The 19126-nt window shown below is 40.7% G+C and overlaps 1 long non-coding RNA gene across 3 annotated transcripts in view; it reads right to left on the bottom strand.

Moving 5' to 3' along the window:
- Nucleotides 1-19126, bottom strand: part of LOC147448906 (uncharacterized) — an 85930-nt gene that overhangs the window by 46910 nt on the left and 19894 nt on the right. For all 3 annotated transcript variants that reach the window (XR_015189523.1, XR_015189524.1, XR_015189522.1), the window contains exon 3: nucleotides 4267-4438. This is a non-coding gene — a long non-coding RNA (uncharacterized LOC147448906). The remainder of the gene's footprint in view (nucleotides 1-4266; nucleotides 4439-19126) is intronic.

Genomic DNA, 19126 nt, shown 5'->3' with positions numbered 1-19126 from the left:
TCGTCATATCAGAATTTTAAAATTCTGAACGCTGAATTTTTTGCAGCAGCAGTTGTTTATTATGTGTCGAGGATTCCATACATGGTTTGCTCTCAGATATGAGACTGATATTTGCTGCAAGTTTCCTCACAGGTGGGAGGATACGATGTATGCCTTATGTGGTTTGATGCTCAGGGAGACTAATGGGATTGCATTTTGAGCTCGGCAATGTATGCCTCGAGCATGTTTTTTGGCAGTCACAGGTAGAGAAGATATTTGTGTACTAGATTTGCAGGTGTTTGCAATGATGTATGCAAAGTGTGGAGATTGGTGCATGCATTTGGAGTGCGGTTTGATGCGCTTTGGTTGTTCATGGTTTTGAGCGTGCAGTCAGTTTGGTTACTGGTTTTGTGGCCGTTTTACTGACGAAACTCTGGTGAAATTTTCCCAAGAGTTTTATGCGCATCATTTATGCGATCTAGGTAGAGATTGCGGGTTGCACTCAGCATTTGCGTGCGGTGTTCTCTGCAGGTGGGAGATTTGTGTGTGTGTGTATGCATCGATACCGCACAATGTGAGCTTGGTGATTAGCTCACAGATGTATGCTTTATGACGACGTGTGTGCAGGTGATCTTCAGACCGAACAAGTCATAACTTCTTGGAGAAGTTTTGGGATGATTCTTTATGCGCTACGGTTGGTAGTGTGGGGCTGAATTACGGACTGTTTTTGGCCATGCAAGAGGGCTGAGAATTTTGTAATTTTGGGCTGAATTTCAGGGCTGATTCGGTGAAGATTATGCACAAGGTTATGGTCGTCATGAATGCGTCTTGTAAGTAGTGCGTTTGATTGCAGTGTGATACTAGAGCAGGCGAGGCTTGTATTGACATTGCGGGAGCTCTATTTTGGAGTGTGTCTCACAGGTTTTACATTGTGTTTCTAGCCATATTTGTAGACAGTTTTCAGGTGTTTTTGGTGAGGTGATTTTGCTTTCTAGTTTGCTACATTGTGCTCATGGCAGAGACAGGTGATCGCTCAGATTATGATCTCTCCGAAATGCGCATGTTTGATGGGTCAGACTTTGCAGCATGGAGAGAGTGTATGCTTGACGCATTGACAAAGCGAGGGTTGCATGGACCATTGAGTGGTGATGCAAGTAGACCTTCATGCTTGTCTGACGATCAATGGCAGGAGCTAGAGGAGATGACACTATCTACACTCTCTTTGCACCTTGCGGAATCTGTATATGCTCTTGTTATGTATGAGACTACTTCGAGAGCACTTTGGCGCAGATTACATGATATATATGATAGATCTGAGTCATCAAGGACTCGTGTGAGACATGTACATTCACGAGCACGCGGACAGGTAACATGTTGGTATTGTGGTCATTCTGGACACATTAGACGGCGCTGTTTTTGTCGTATGCGACATTGTAGGAGACATGGCAGTCTCAGAGATGTATGTAGTGATGCCATGGACTCAGTTGCTTTGACAGTTGAGGCAGATGTAGTGTCGGAGTATACTAGTGACGGGGATGCCACTTTTACCTCGAGCTATGCACGAGATGCTATACATGTGGATAGTGCACTCCCTTCGCAGTGGTTGCTAGACGCAGATGCTATGTTTCATGTCACGCCGCATCGTGAATGGTTTTGTAGCTATTCTAGCGGGATGCTTGGCAGTGTACGTTTGACCGATGGATCGGTGCATGCGATAGCAGGTGCAGGAGATGTGAGACTGTCATTACCGAGTGGTGCATCTTACTTGTTACGACATGTGCGCTATGTACCAGATTTGACAGTGAGTTTGATCTCGATTGGTCAGCTTAGAGTGTGGATGTCAGATTTCTCTACGAGAGCGAGATTTTGTGATGCATTTGGGTTCGCTAGTGATTGCGAGAGGTGCCAGGAGTGGTACAGGTTACTCATTGCATGTGGATCACGGGAGAGACGGTGTTGTCTCTGTGATCATGTAGCCAGGTAGACAGCGAGAGAGCAGGCGAGTCTCTTTTGCTTGTGGGTTGCAGGATGCTTTGCATGGAGTGCACAGCAGTGACCTTGTTGTGCAGGTTGCATCTACCGATGCATAGGTAGAGCGAGACAGCTCTAGTGAGTCACAGCAGGATGAGTCATCAGAGGTGATGACAGAGATGACTCACATGGATGCTGAGATGTCGGCTATGCGCATGTTTGATGCTGAGATGTAGGCTATGCTTGTGGGTTGCAGGATGCTTTGCATGGAGTGCACAGCAGTGACCTTGTTGTGCAGGTTGCATCTACCGATGCATAGGTAGAGCAAGACAGCTCTAGTGAGTCACAGCAGGATGAGTCATCAGAGGTGATGACAGAGATGACTCACATGGATGCTGAGATGTCGGCTATTGTGGAGTCATTTCTTGATATTCTTATGCCAGAGCTTGATGCAGATTCATGAAAAATGGATACTCTTGGTACACATGTGATATGTGGTGGGCACAAGGAGTCACTCGAGAGCTCGGAGTCAGAGTGCCATGGTCTCTATGATAGGGGACAGGATTGCCATGAGTTGAGTTCTGAGTTCGAGGTGGCAGAGGTTTCCAGGGTTGCATCAATGTTCGGTGTCCTCATGTACGAGATGCTGATCTCGAGGCTCGACATAGCAGCTGCAGTGGGAGCATTTGCAGCAGGGTTGATTAGTTGTTCGATGACTGATCTCGGCATAGAGCATAGGGGAGGTTTGCAGGTATTGGACGGATACTTGCAGGAGTGCATGAGCTCTTGTAGACTCTTTGCAGAGCTTGGAGCTAGCTCTGTGTGGCTTCCGCAGCGGGATTTTTGTCGATCAGTAGAGCCGGATGCACTAGCTCATCGAGAGTCAGTGGGCATAGGTTGAGAGAATATCTCACCTTCAATTAGTTTTACACTAGTAGATCTTGCTTAAAGGCACATTGGCCTTTAAGTGGGAGGTTGTTGGGGTTAAGGCCTATGTGCCTTGACCGGTCACCCAGGTCATGGGCGCCCGCCCACTGTTACCCTATACTTATAGTGAGTATACTGTATAGGGGGAGCTGCCACTTCACAGTCTCCCCACCCACATCGTGTATGTGTCTCCTTCTCTCTCTCTCTCTCACTCTCCGTCTGTGGTGCTCCCCGATCCCCTTCAAGTACCTCGCACGATTGAAGGACGATTGGCACACTCTCTGTAAGGTCCCCAACCCGCCTATACCGAGATCGGGATGGGATCCTTGACAGGTCTCTAGGCCTTATAAAAATCGGAATCTCTAAACAAGAAAAATCCAAGGAATAGACCTTTACCATTGACAATGGCTTGGCTCTATAGCCTTAGAAGCAGACCTAATCCTATCTCGCAGCGGAAACGGGACAATGTATTCAAACGACCTACAAAAAAATTTCTTATTTAGGCCCTATAACTTCATTCAGATTATGGTTTCCTTAGCCAACGCTTTTTTCCCCCTAACATATGTGAGGGCACAGCCGTTGGTGGATTCCTCTTCCAAGTGAGAAGTTTCTAAAACGTTTTAGTGCGCGGGAATGGATAGTTACCTAACTAATCAGATCCACCCGTCCATGATTGACAACCTTAGTCAATCCCCACTTACCACCCCGCACTCACACATGATTCATTTATCTTACTATCACATTGTTTTGAACAATTAAAATAATAGTTTCTTTTAACGTTCCATCACAGTAATTCCTTGAAGACAGCATTGAAAGCATTCTTTTAGAAAACAAACATCTTTAAACTTAAGACAGGGTACTGTCAATCAAAACATTATCCATAATAACCATGACCAGTACTCTTCTTGTCTCAAGACCACCTAAGGGTGAAAAACGGCACCCATTCCTTGTTCAAATCCGGAGTGGAATAAACCCCCACCCAAGGTTTCGGGTGCCCATACACCAAACCAGTTGCCCATACAACCGGGTGGCTCCCCTAGGATAAAAACGGTATCCTAACTTATATAGAAACATCAAGACATGACATGGAGTAGAAACTCATCGTTCATGGGGGTAACCGACTTAACCGTGGCTAGAAAGCCAATCATTATCATCAATTTATATCAAGGAGTCGGAGGTGTTTTGAGACAAGCTGTCTTAAGGATGATCAAACATATCTTTCCTAATTCAACCAGTTTTAACCCAAACAATTCTTTCCTACCTTATAAACAAATGCACGTTGGAAGTTACCTTCCGTTTTGATTCAGTTTATCCTTCTTACGTATGCAATGCTAATTTATAAAATAACTTAAACTAATTAAAGACTTAATTGAATAATGGGACACCCACCTGGGATTGATTGGCCATCTGCTGCTGCACTGGCGCCTGAAGACTCTCCTCCGTAGGCCTACTACTAGGCCCGGCTTCGTCATCATGCGACGCTCTAGTTTGTTTTGGAGCTACTTCCTCATCATCAGATGTAGGATTTTCTCGGGTTCTTTTTGGTGCCATAACTTCTTATCTGTTTAAAAAGGACGTCTAATCATTAGGTAAATAATTCAAAATCTAAACTTAACCTTTATATTCAACCGTAACCCATCCAAGGTTAAATTTATAGTCTTATTTGATAAATTCTTGACCTAGTAATTTCTTATTTGTCTATATAAGCATGATAACTTCTTCCACCGCTTCCCTAAGGGTTTTCTAAGCTCTCCAAACTTTCTTATAATTTTCTATATCTTTTTCCTAATTTTCCTATCAACTTTTAAGCTAATAATTTACTTACTTTGGGCTTAATATTTATTGTATTTAATTTCTCTTGAAGATTTCATTTCCTTAACTTGATATCATAGGTTTACACTTACTATAATTTTCCTAAAAACTTTTGACCACAAAGTCTATTTATTTTAATCAATCATTCGCTAAAAATAGGACTTTTGGTCAATTATAATTTTTTTAACCTCACCAATTAACTATGGTATAATTACCACAGGTAGATAATGATATTTTTTACCTTTGGTAATTATATTATTATTTTCCAACTTAGTTATATAATTTCCATCTTCAATTTTCAGATAAATTTAGGATAATTTGACTTAAATAAATACTTATACTACTTTTTTAACCTTGAAATATTTATCACAGCCTCTTTATTATGTAAACTAGCTTTGATAAATAGATTGTAATCATATAGCATGATTTACTAATTTCCCCTTTGAAATTTCCACCAAAATTAGTATATTTTGACTTAGATAAATATATATACTACTTTTCTAACCTTGGCATAATTACCACGGCATCTTTACCCTATAATACATCTCTGATAAATATCATGTAATTATAGCACATGATTTACTAATTTTCCTCTTTAGTTTTTAGCTAAAAATAGTGTAATTTGACTTAGATAAATATATATACTAGATTTCTTACCTTAGCATAATTATCACGGCCTCTTTACCCTATAATATAGCTCTGATAAATAGCATGTAATCATATAGCATGATTTACTAGTTTCCCTCTTTACGTTTTAGCTAAAAATGGTGTAATTTATCTTTACTACTTTTCTAACCTTGGCATAATTATCACAACCTCTTTACCCTATAATATAGCTCTGATAAATAGCATGTAATCATATAGCATGATTTACTAATTTCCCTCTTCAGTTTTTAGCTAAAAATAGAGTAATTTGACTTAGATAAATATCTACACTACTTTTCTAACCTTGGCATAATTATCACGGACTCTTTACCCTATAATACAGCTCTAATGAATAGCATGTAATTATAGTGTATGATTTACTAATTTCCCTTTTTAATTTACCCCTAAAAACAGCATAATTTCACTAAGATAATTAGTTAAACTAATTATCTGAGCTTCTCCTAATTATCACAAGTTCCTTAACACCAAATTAACTATTAATAAATATATCACAACAATTAAAATCAATTTACTAATTTCCCCTATTTAAATTTCTCAAAAAACAAAGTAATTCTACCTAATTAATTATCTTGATTAATTACCTGAGCTTCTCCTAATTATCACAGATTTTGTAACATCTAATTAACCACTGATAAATATATTATAGCAATTGAAATCAATTTACTAATTTCCCTTATTTAAATTACTCAAAACACAGGGTATTTTAGCTGAAGTAACTAGCTAGATTACTTTTCTGAGCTTCTCCTAATTATCACGGGTTTTTGAACATCTAAATAACCACTAATAAATATATCACAACATTTAAATTATATTTACTAATTTTCCCTATTTAAATTACTCAAAAAACAGGATATTTTAGCTAAAGTAATTAGCTAGATTAATTTTCTGAGATTCTCCTAATTATCACGGGTTTTTGAACACCTAATTAACCACTGAAAGATATATCACAACATTTAAATTCTATTTATTAATTTCCCCTATTTAAATTACTCAAAACACAGGGTATTTTAGATAAAGTAATTAGCTTGATTAATTACCTGAGCTTCTCCTAATTATCACAGATTTCGTAACATCTAATTAACCATTGATAAATATATTATAGCAATTGAAATCAATTTACTAATTTCCCTTATTTAAATTACTCAAAAAACAGGGTATTTTAGCTAAAGTAACTAGCTAGATTACTTTTCTGAGCTTCTCCTAATTATCACAGATTTCTGAACACCTAAATAACCACTAATAAATATATCACAACATTTAAATTATATTTATTAATTTCCCCTATTTAAATTACTCAAAACACACGGTATTTTAGCTAAAGTAATTAGCAAGATTATATTTCTGATCTTCTTCTAATTATCACGGGTTCTTGAACATCTAATTAACCACTGATAAATATATCACAACATTTTATTTCTATTTACTAATTTCCACTATTTAAATTACTCAAAAAATAGGGTATTTTAGCTAAAGTAATTAGCTAGATTAATTTTCTGAGCTTATCCTAATTATCACGGGTTTTTGAACACCTAATTTACCATTGATAAATATATCACAACATTTGAATTCTATTTACTAATTTTCCCTATTTAAAATACTCAAAAAATAAAGTATTTCTGCTAAATTAATTAGCTAGATTAATTTTCTGAGCTTCTCCTAATTATCACGGGTTTTTGAACACCTAATTAACCACTGATAAATATATCACATCATTTTAAATTCATTTACTAATTTTCTCTATTAAAATTGCTCAAAAAATAGAGTAATTATGCCTAATTAATTAGGAAAACTTCTTAGAAAATTATAGGATAATTGTTTTAGATTAATAACTGTCTAATGCATCTCTGATAATTACTTCAACTTAATCTAATCTTAATTAATATATTTACCATTAATTCATGGTTAATTTGGCTAATTTTAGCCCTATTATAATAGGATAAATAATTAGCTTAGTATTACTAAGCTTAATTCTAATAATCAGCAAAGATTAATTAATTAAGAGAGGTTTGAGGAGCATACTTAAGCCTAATCTTTGATTTATTAACAAATATCTTAATCTAACCTTGCTAATTAAGAAGGATTAGGCTAATTACCGTTAGGGTTAATTAATTAGAGATTAATCTCTAATTATTTTTGCGTAGTGTTCTCTCTTAGATGAGAGAGAGAGTAGCAAGGCTCCAAGTCTGTCTAAAATGTGAAGCTAGGGTCCTATTTAAAGTTTTCTGGCACTCATAAGCTCTCACAGGCTGAAAAAGGCAATTGCTTGAAGTTCAAGCAGCCCCCAGCAAGTCAAAAAACGACCCCTGCTGCTAAATGAGTCCCTGGCAGGTCAATGATGACCCTCCCATTACCTGCCAGCTTTTAAAACATCAATTATGCTATATTTTGATCTATTTTTACTTAATTGGTAAATATCTTGTAAATATCTAGGAGGCCTTTAATAAAGCCTATGCTTAAATGATTACTGCAACCCTTCAATTTTACCTATTTTACTCAATTCACAGTGTAAACTTCCAGGGGTCATAACTATGCCAGTTTTTATCGGAATTCAATTCTGAAAATTTCTAGCCTGGGGTTTGATGTGCTTAAGATTCCAAAAATACCAATATTTGCCATGGTCAGACAATTCTACATTGCTTTTTCAATAATCATATCAGTTTGATTAAGCTTTATACAACCTTTAAGGTTTCAGAAAACTGGAAACCTTACACTCTCAAGAAAAATGGTATGCCAGTTATGTCTTTCTCTAATCGTGTTTTGCAGCTCGATACTCAATTACGCAAATTGGATACAGAGCGCAAGGAGGCATTCCTTTATGGATTGGACGAGTATATCAACTTTGATGTGGAGGTGCTTGATCCAATCGACTTCAACAAAGCGGTAGCGATTGCTCTCGCACAAGAGATGAAGCACAATAAGGGAAAGCCTAAGGACAACAAGACTTCTCAAAGAACCCTCCAGAATTCTCAGAACACGCAGAATGGTAAGAACGGTAAGAACGGTAAGAATGGTAAGAATGGTAACTCTTCTAGCCCATCGTCCTCTAATTCTTTGGAAAAGAACTCTAACAATGAATCTAATGGTAAAACTAAAGCACCTGCGAACCTAAGCTAACCCCGGATGAAAAAGCTGCACAAGGAATTATAGGAGGATACATCACGACTAAAGAACAAGTGATTTATGCTAAGGAAGGTAGATGTTACCAATGTCACGTCAAGGGTCACATTAAGAAGGCTTGTTCTAAGACAGCCCCACCTAAAGAACCAAAGTCACCCACAACAACCACATGCACTTTAATGAATCAAGCTGAATCTTCTCATGTCTCTGACACACACATTGATGAATCTCTCATGAAGTGTTATGGTCATTTAAAGGGTCAGCGTTTTATCATATTGTTTGATCTAGGCAGTATGCATGATGTGATAAGTGTCTCTCTTGTTGAGAGAGCCCACCTAGAGGTTAGTCAGAAGTCTCCTCTCCAGGTTTCAAGATTCACTCCCGGTATGGACTCTCTCATCACGAAAGAGTGCCTTGATGTGTTGTTTACAGTTCAACAAGCTGCTTTTTGTAGGAAATTTCTCGTGTCTCCTCTTTCAGGGTGTGATATGCTTTTGGGCATTCGATGGTTTCGTGAGCATAACCCTCTCATTGATTGGGAGGCTAACACTCTCACATTAAATGCCAAGACTAATTCCCCTATCATCATTCGTGTTGAGGAGGGTCTGCATTCTTCGCCTCTCATTTCCCATGTGCGGGTAAAGAGTGAATTACGACGAGGAGCACAAGAGGCATTCATCTATGCTGCTCCAGTTTCCCGGAGAATTTAGGCTCCAGCTAAGTATTCTGATTTGTTTACCAAGTTTAAGCATCTCTTTTTGCAGGATGATCTTCAACCCTGTCTACCACCCGAGCGGCCGGAGGACCATCGCATCGAGCTTATGGAGGAGGCACAGCCTGTCAGTAAGGCTCTCTACCATTTGAACAAGACACACGAGGAAGAGTTAGAGCAACAACTCACGGAGTTGGTGGCTAGAGGATTCATACGTCCTAGTGTAAGTCATTTTGCTGCTCCTATTTTGTTTGTTCTCAAGAAGGATGGTTCGTCTCGTTTGTGTGTTGATTACAGGGCTTTGAACAAGATGACTGTCAAGAACAATTTTCTGATGCCTCGTATTGAGTATATCCTGGATAGGCTCAATGGGGCAAAGTTTTTCAACAAGGTCGATCTCAAGAGTGGATACCATCACGTACGGGTATTCAAAGGCAACATCTTCAAGACCACTTTTCGCACCGAGCGAGGGCAATGGGAGTATGTTATTATGCCTTTTGGATTGACAGGTACCGTGGGTACATTTAATCGTCTCATGGTTGGCCGTTTTGGCGATATGGTCGATGTATGTGTGTTCATCTTTCTTGATGATATTCTCATTTTTTCTGCATCGTGGGAACAACATGAAATGATTTCAAAAAGGTACTAACCCGTTTGGATGAGTGTGTGTAACAAAGTGCTGACATGTCAAAGCCTAAAGAATGGAGTCAACTTACAAAAGCCGGCCGAGGGGCCTAAATCCTAAGAAGGACAAGTAACAGAAGAAGAAGTCCTACCAACTTATGGAGACCCCGTTTGATGGGGCCCCAAGTGACATAAAGGATTAAAATAAAGCAGGATCCGGACACACACCAAAACTGATGACATGGTAGATTTACGAAAATTGTGCTGGCATGATGACGTGGTAAGTTGGACGAATTTTTGTGAAGTGGTTGATGACGTGGCAGGCTGTACGGATTTTAGTAAATTACGCTGGCAGCTTTGGCATTGCTTTTTGGACCAGAAGCTTTTGAGTTTTAAAGGCTTTTTACTGTAAACTGCTTTTCGGGCCTAGGGCCTTTAAATATGAGGTTAGGGCTCATTCTCTAGCATGCTTCCTGGAGAAGGTGCAGATTCTGGAGTACCGGCTTGTACTATGTCGATGCAATATAAAGAAATGCCGAAAGGGGTGCCAAGGTTTGGGGCCGATACTCTCTGGGGTGGAATTCCGCACTCCTTGTCGCGTGTTTTCTCTCTCTTTCAGTTAAGTTGTTATTGAAGTGCTAAAAGTCTGTTCAGTCTGTTCTTTTCTATTGGCACATGGTGCCCGTCTTGTGACAGTGGTAGCAAAGCATCATGTGTGTGCTTTTTAGAAAGCATACCCATCCTACAAAAGAGTAGACAGAGCTATCGAAAATTTATTTGAGGTATCTTCGCCCTCGAGCCCGGACCTATTAGCCACTCCCACCCTTACTTCATCGTGCATCGGGCGCACTCCCGTCTTCACCGCTCATGTCTTACAGGGCATAAGACATTAAGATCACTTGCAAAAGAAGGATCCAAGATTTGTTTCGAGTCATTGTTTTTCTCAGAGGCAGTGCCATGCAGATGTTGATAGCTACCAAGCAGCATACTCCAAGTACTTGGCAAGCTTTGAAGAAAATTTTTGCCCGAAGTTATATGGTTTCTGACATCTTCCTTTGGAGTGCAACTTCTGTTAGAGTGGGGTATCCTGAAATGTTTGCCATGGAAACCCTATCAGATTATAACTTGAAGTTTCTTCACATCTCCTAGTTGATGTCTCTTCACGATCAGATAACCTTGGAGGTCCATTGCGATTGCTATCTTGGGACTACCATCCCCGCCAAAGAAACACTGTTTGTCCAAGAGTTGATGGACCATGATGTGCCCGGCTACGACCTTATGGAAGAAACCTAACCCTAATTTCTGGTGCAGGTTTCAGAATGGAAAGTCAGTTGACTTTTTGAGCTCGACTGATGTCAAGATTGCTTTTTAAGTTTGGATTTGTCTGAGAATTTGTTTGAGAACTTGTTTGGTGATCCTGTTTGGAATTTATTTGAAATGGATGGTATCTTTTTTGAACCTGTTTTGGTGCCGATTTGAATTGTTTGACTCTGGTTTGATATTGGTTTCAATGATTGGTGATTTTACTCCCGGGTGGAGAAGTGGGAAATACTGTTTTGGTATTGTTTGAACCTCAGAACGAAGCAGACTGATGCCTTGGGGAGCGTTTTGTTGTATGTTTGAAAACCTTGGAATGACGCAGGCCGATGCCTGAGGAGCGTTCCGTTGTATGCTAGAAAACCTCCAAACGACGTAGGTTGATGCCTGGGGAGTGTTTGGTTGTATGCTTGAACCTCCAAGCGACGCAGACTGTAGTATGGGGAGCGTTTGGTTGTACAGTCCTCTGAACTCATGGCCCAAACCTTTTTAGGTTATTTGTGGAGGGAGTGACAAGGTAGTCGTTGACTAGCTTCATACCGTAGATTGTTTGTCTTGGGGGAGTGCTCAGTGGCGCTGTTTGTTGTGTCTTGTAACTTGCATATGTAAGCATTGTGTTGCATTGTGATGTGCCAATTAATGAATATTCCTAATTGGATGAGATTGCCTGGGTATGTAATTTTTTAGTGCATCAAGACACCTCTGGAAGATCAGTACGGTCTGGGTGTGATGACTAATTTTACTACGCCGGAATATCAAGAGTTTCAATCTGGAAGAAAGGAGAAACTAACTCCTTGATCAAAACAGCCGAAAGGAGAAGCTAACTCCTTGATCAAAAGAGCAGAAAGGAGAAGATAACTCCTTGATCAAAACAACCAAAAGGAGATGCTATCTCCTTGATCAAAAGATCCAAAAGGAGAAGCTAACTCCTTAATAAAAAGAGCAAACATATTGTCCCTCGGAATGATCCTCGAAAATTTTTAAGCTAACTTGAGTTGTTTTGCAGATATTGCTGTAATAGCAGACGATTAATCTCTTTCAAGAAGGGGAGATTGGAATTGGAGCTGATCTCTTGAGACAGCTAATTCCAGTGTTAGAAGATTTCAGCTACTAGTGTAGGAAGATTTCAGACAGTTGACTGGACAGGAATCAGAAACTAGACTGGAATTTGGATACTGGAATAAGAATCAGACTTATGTACTGGAAATAAGGTTCAGATTCAAATTCAGAAGACTGGATGAGAAGTAAGTATAACTGGAATATATGCCAAGATTGGAATTATAGATCAAGATTACAGCATATATGATTTACAGAGAGAAAGTACAGCCGACAATACTGCCAATGATTCTCAAGTATAAGTACAGCCAAGGCGCTAACCCAAATGATAACAATTGCCCCCCGATTACAATGTAATGGGCCCTATTTATACACTTCGGGTTTACTGTAGTAATTACTATAGTAACTACTAAGTAATTCACTGCCCATCTCTTAAGAAGACGTTCCCACATAGTGAACTATCCAATCCTCTACATCCTTCCCATCTTTCTTGAATTTTGGCAAGATTCCAAAATTTCTGAAAAATTCCCCTGTCTGATTCTGATGTGAGACTGAAAAATCCACCATCTGGTTCTGATGTTGTGAATCCGGCTTGACCACTGACAGAGTGGCCATACAAAGATTCCGAGTAGGCAGCTGAAAAGGCCAAGGACTGTGAGAGGCAGCTGAAAAGGCCAAGGTGGAGCTGTCACTAGGCCAAGGTAGAGCTCTCATCTCCACTTGCCTGCTGAGGAGAAAAGTCGCCACTGAATTCTGAGATGGAACTACCCAGTATCCTTCCATTGGACCGTCTTTCGTTTGCCCTTTGACCTGGAGGGTACCTGAGAAGTCCCAGTACCAGCATTCTCCCTCTGAATCAATCGGTAAATGGCCTCCTGCTCAAGCTGATCCTACCAATCGGTGGTCATCTCTACTTCATAAGGCGTGAGGGAATGATAGGTTTTGGTGTCAGGATCATAGAGTGTACGCCTGTCCTTGCTAATTTTGGTTATGGCCAGCTTATGACAATGCGAAGCAGTATGGATCCATCCTTCTGGAAGAGGCTGATTAGTTTTGACTCGAGATTCAAAAAACAATCTCAACCATCTCCCTGTACTCTGGTGCCAGACCCGGCTTTGCTGCAATGTCTTTTTCAGACAATTTAGAAGATTCGACCGTAAGTTGTAACAACTGATTAGTAATCCTGGTCAATCCTCTGATTTGAATCTTCCACTAGCCCATACACAGCTGGATCCTATGCATCTCCTCTTTTAGTGCCTGAATATCATTGATTTGGAGAGCATCATTGAGCAGCGTTTGCCAAGTCTTCTGTTCCATAGTCGATCGCTCATACCAATCGTGAAGCTCATCAGTGATTTTGAAGTATGTAAGGTGATCAATTGGTTCTGGATGTTGAGGATACAGTGCTGCAAAGAATCTTGGCAGCTCTGTTTCTCTTGTTGGAACATCATACAAGAGAACTCGAGAATCAAGCACGAATTCTAAAAAATTGTGAACATCCTAGTTCTCTTGCTGCATCATCTTTCTGGTGATTCTCACTAGCTGGAACAATGTTCGGAGAGCAGTTGCCTGTGCTCCGACTGAAATTCTAGTCTGAGGTCCTTTGCTAGTGGCTGTCTAGTCCTCAAGAATGGATTTGACTCTTTGATCCAAAACACCTTTGGCAGTTTGCATTTGCACCAAAACTTCCTTGAGTTGTACCCTAACATCCTTCATACATCGGTAAGTTGGTTTGTTACCCAGCAGAAGTTCTACTTCTAGGGCAAGGGAGCGACAATCTGCAGTAGAATGCCTTTGCAAGTGCGGGTTTTCCACTCTCTCGTCAGCATCGAGTATCCATTCAGGAACTCGTTCCAGCACAGCTGGACTGTATTGGGATGCGCAGGTAGACAGCAAACTTCTTTATCATGGAAAGCTGTTGATTTCCAATGTTCACCATTTCCTTGGCTCCAACATATAGCCTTTGAAATATTTCCAAGTCAAACAAGAGATCATCATCCTCCAGATACTGTCTGGTTATGGAGGCCTGTTGATGTTTCAATTGCCTATTCAGGGTAATGAGCTGCAGTGAATGTTGATGATCAACAACTGGTCCCTCATCCCGCACTTTCATTTTCCCTTTAGCATCCCTGCTGAGCTGGGACTGATCAGTTGGCTGATTCCCAGTGTGACTGGGCTGCTGCTCTTAAGTCTGTTGGTTACCCGACTGATGGCCTTCATTCTGTCCTTCCTGCTGGCTCTCATTCTGGCCTGGCTGGTCTGGCTGTGAGACTAGCCTCCTCCAGTGGCTGATTCCCAGTGTGACTCGGCTGCTGCTCTTCAGTCTGCTGGTTACCCGACTGATGGCCTTCATTCTGTCCTTCCTGTTGGCCTTCATTCTGGCCTGGCTGGTCTGGTTGTGACTGGCCTCCTTTAGTTGGCCCTGTCCCACCAGTACCATGTCCTGGAGGTGGAGATGGTGGTGGGGCATCATCATCATCATTTGTATGCCCTGCTTCTTGATCATCCTCCTCCTGATCAGCTTCATCTTCCTTGTCTTCTTCTTCCTCATCCGGAGAAGTCTACTGCTCAATATAATCTAATATAGCTTGATTCATCAGAGCAGTATTATATTCAGTCACCTTGTCCTGCAAATCACTTTGCATACTTTCCATCAAGGACTTCAAATTTTCTAAATTGAAAACAGCATTGCTTGATGGATTTAGAATTTCAGCCAAGCTGCTATAGATGTATCTTTCAGTCAGAGAGGCCTTCAGAGCTGTATGGTGAATTAACAGGTTTTTGAATTCTGCCCGCTTCATCCTGAGCATTGTTTTGTTTCAGCCCGTTCTACAGCTCTCAGTGCTTCATTTCGTTGATTCTTGATGATCATTATTTTAGATTCAGCCTTAGCTAGCTTCTTGTTTAACAACTCATTAGTTCTTTCTGAATGAGCTTCCAGTACCCTGTGTTGTATATTCTGCTCTTCCCGAGCTTTCTGGAGCTTTTCAATCTAACCTTGTGCCTCCGTCAAGTCAGCTTTAAGCTTTTTCACTTTATCTTCTGATCCAGCAGCCTCCATTAGTTGTCCCATACAACTGACAATGGTATTCCAAGAAGACTGTATGAGGACTGAACATCTGTCTTTAACTGTGGTTGGTGGATCAGAATCAGTAGGCTCATATATTGTCATTGGAGCCATGTAGGGTACAGTTGCATAATCAGCTTTGCGTAGCAGAAGATGCCCTTTTAGTCTACATTTGCTGCAACTTGTCCTCTTTTACCAGTTGCAGAATGTGTTCAATATTTGGAGTAGGAACTCCACCTGGTAGAGTCGAGGAAGCTAGACCTTTCCCCTTGTCCATTTGGCTCTTCCCTTTGTCCCCTGACTGGTCTACTATCTTCTCAAAAGTGGCTAGCTTGGCCTGATCTTTTCCAGAACCAGTAGCAACTGCACTTTGTGCTACTGACTGGCTAGGCATTGTCTTCTGAGCAGATTGTTGCTCTGTCGAGCTCACTATAGCTTTCTCAGTATTCATTGTCTTGACCTGGATTTCTATCTGCTTCAAAAACTCACTGCTCTTTGTCAGTGTAGTCTTTGGCTTCTGGCTTCTTTGAACTGCCAGCCTGTTCTACAATTGCTTTTCTTTTCAGGTCTATTGAAATATTCTTACTGTCCATTGCTTTGTCGTCTGAGGACAGCTCAATTTTCTTAGGCTCAGAAATTGGTTTCTCACTCCAAGCCTTCTTTACATGCTCATTAACATCTGCAGCAGTAGCCCAATACAGGAATTGCCAAACATACCAAGCTTTGAAAACATTTTGAGATTTTAGCTTGGCAGTTTGCTGGAGTACATTGTGCGAGAGAATTTGATAAAGGTTAATAGGAACCTGTGGATCCAATATCTTGGCCAACAGCATAGCAAAAAGTTTTTCGGATACATACGTTGGGTTGTTTTTAAGGCTTACTGCTTCGGCTACAAACCTGTAAGCAGTGGAAGCTTCTAGTCCTGCTACTGGAACTCCTTGACCACTTGCTTGCGCTTACGTTTAGCCGCTTCATCCTCCTTCAGAGCCATACTTATCTATTGTGCAGTTGCCACACATGGTTTGGGCTCGTTGGGCATTCTGAATACAAAATCTATGGTTTCTGATGTCACTGACACCTTCCTACCATTTACCATGGCACTGTCATCTTCAGCGTCAAAAGAGTCAAGAACTTGCTTGATGATGTCTGCATCAAAAGCAATTCTTGTAGCTTGCAACACAACTTGGAGATCCCATAGTTGTAGTAGATTCATTGCTTGGTCAGTGAATACATAATGCTGGATTTTATTGTACGGTATGATGGGAAGGCTTGCCTTTGCAGCAGCAACTATGGCCTGGGTTTCCTCAAGAGACTCCTGCATCTTCTCTGAGCGTTTCCTTCTACCCATACACTGTGAAGACGATGATGATGAAACATGCGAAGGAGAAGAAGACTTACTTGTCGTGTCAAAGCCGTTTCCTGGTGTCGCTGGCAAGGCTAGCTAACAGTCAACTGTCTCTTCAGAGGTCGAGGTTTGCGGCTATAGCGAAGAAATCTCGGAGCTTGGCGATGGCGAATGGTTAATAGGAGGAAAGCGTCGCGCAGGAGATTTATGAGGAAAAATGCTAACTCTCCTGACTGTTATACATGTTCACACCATAAAAGCTCCACCACTCGCCATTCCTAGACTTGTGTGTGTCGCTCTGTTGTCGTGGCAGACATGCATTGGACAAGACTGCGATCCATCCTTGAAATAATTACTACTGGCCTGCCATCTGACCGTTGGGCGCTTAAAATTGGAAAGTGTGCCTCCACTTATAATGGACTGATTTCCAGTTTGGCTCGACCATACTGGTACTGATTCTAAGGTCATCCTGATCTGGTTCTTCTGGTACAGGTTCTGAAATTGGAACTGGTTGCACATGAAAAAGTCCAAAAATGTCTGATTCTGGTATCTCTTTATCAGCAAGTTCCAACTCCTTAGTACCTTGTTCTGGCCCAGTTTCTCTGGCCTCTGAATAATAAAGCTTGATCTTTGCCCCATTATATACTCCTAGCAACAATAATCCAGATAAATCTTTCAGTCTTACTATGCCATTGGAGAAGACCCAGTCTACCTCAAATGGTCCTGCCCAGGCAATCTTCAGGTTTGGCTTCTTTGGACCCAGTCTAGACTGATATAGAAGCACCAAATCTCCTTTCTGAAATTCCCAAACTTTAATTTGGCGATCATGCCAGTGCTTCCTTTGTTGTTGAACAATTTCTTGTTCCAACATAGCCCGTTGCCTGAGTTCATCTAATTGCATCAGTTCATCTAGCCGTTTTTTTAGATTATGGGTGAAGTCTAAGCCATACTTCACAGCCATTCTCAGACTTGGGATTACAAACTCCATAGGAACCACCGCTTCAATGCCATACACCATTCTGAATGGTGTCATTCCAGTAGTTATCTTATAAGTTGTCCTATAAGCCCATAGAGTAGTCTGAAGTTTCAAATCCCACTGGTCTGGTTTCTTTTGCACCACCTTAGTGAGAATAGCCTTTATTGTCTTATTGCTACTTTCAGCCTGTCCATTGCATCTGGGATAGTAAGGAGTAGATTTCTGATGCTTGACTGAAAGCATATCCAATAGGATTTCCATAGTGTCATTGATAAAATGTGTTCCTTGATCGGTCACAATCTCTACTGGACATCCATATCGGCAGACAATATTCTCAAATAGAAACCTTGCAGTTGACTTGGTTGTGCTGTCAGGAAGAGCCTTAGCTTCAACCCACTTGGTTACATAACAAGTAGCCATTACTATGTACTTGTTCTATTTAGGAGTAACCTTCTTCAAAGGTCCCATAAAATCTAGTCCCCATTTCATGAATACTCCCAGTGGTTGTACTGGCATCAAGGGAGTCATATCTACAGCTGTTGGTCGACCCATTCTTTGGAATATGTCACAAGTTTTACAAAAACTTCTGACATTAGCAATCAGTGTTTGCCACCACAGACCAGCTTGCAGAATCTTCTTATAGGTTACTTCGTTGGAAAAGTGTCCACCAGATTCACCATTATGCGCTTCTGAAATTACTTGCATTCTTCCTTCCATAGGGACACATCGTCGAAGTATACCATCAACACCCAGTCGATAAAGTAATCCTCCTATGATAGTAAATTTCAGGCTTTTTATGATCAGAGCTTTCTTCTGATTCTGCTTCCAATCCTATGGAAAGACACCTTGGGAAAGAAATTGATAAATATCATACCATTCAGGATCCACTGATTCTTCTGCCTCTAACTGAAATAAATCAGCATCCACTGGTTCATCTCACAAGGGTGATTCTGAATATCCGTCCGTACTTCTTGAGAGAAAATCAGCGCCACAATGGTTTCGGCCAGGCTTATGGAAAATTCTGAATTCAAACTCCATTAGGAACATCATTCATCTTATCAGCCTGCCTTGAATAATGACTTTATTAATCAGAAATAGAAGAGCTTGATGGTCCACATAAAAATGAAATAACTTTTCCAATAGCTAATGCCTGAACTTTGTAGCGCTAAAAACCATTCCGATGGCTTCTCTCTCAGTAGTTGTATAGCCTTGTTCAGCCTGACTAAATCGACTAGCAAAATAAACCAGATAATCAATTCTTCCGTCTAGATGAGCTAATATTGCCTCCATTGCCAATCCCGAAGCATCGACATGTACGTGGAAAATAATATCCCAGTTTGGCTGCCTAAGGACTGGTTTGCTGGTAATGGTTGTTTTTAGATTCTGGAAGCTCTCCTCACATTCAGCAGTCCAGTTGAACTTACTGGTCTTCTTTGTAAGCTCATATAGTGGTACTGCTTGAGAAGCAAACTTATGTACAAATCTTCTATAGAAATTCACATAACCCAGAAAGAACTCAACTCTGAAGCAGTTCTGGGTGCTTTAGCTTGCTGAACA

The sequence above is a fragment of the Adiantum capillus-veneris genome, chromosome 10 (assembly GCF_014529385.1).
Source record: "Adiantum capillus-veneris isolate H3 chromosome 10, ASM1452938v2, whole genome shotgun sequence".
Lineage (NCBI taxonomy): Eukaryota > Viridiplantae > Streptophyta > Polypodiopsida > Polypodiales > Pteridaceae > Adiantum > Adiantum capillus-veneris.
The sequence above is the reverse complement of the archived record's forward strand: the minus strand, read 5'-3'. Positions and strand labels throughout refer to the sequence as shown.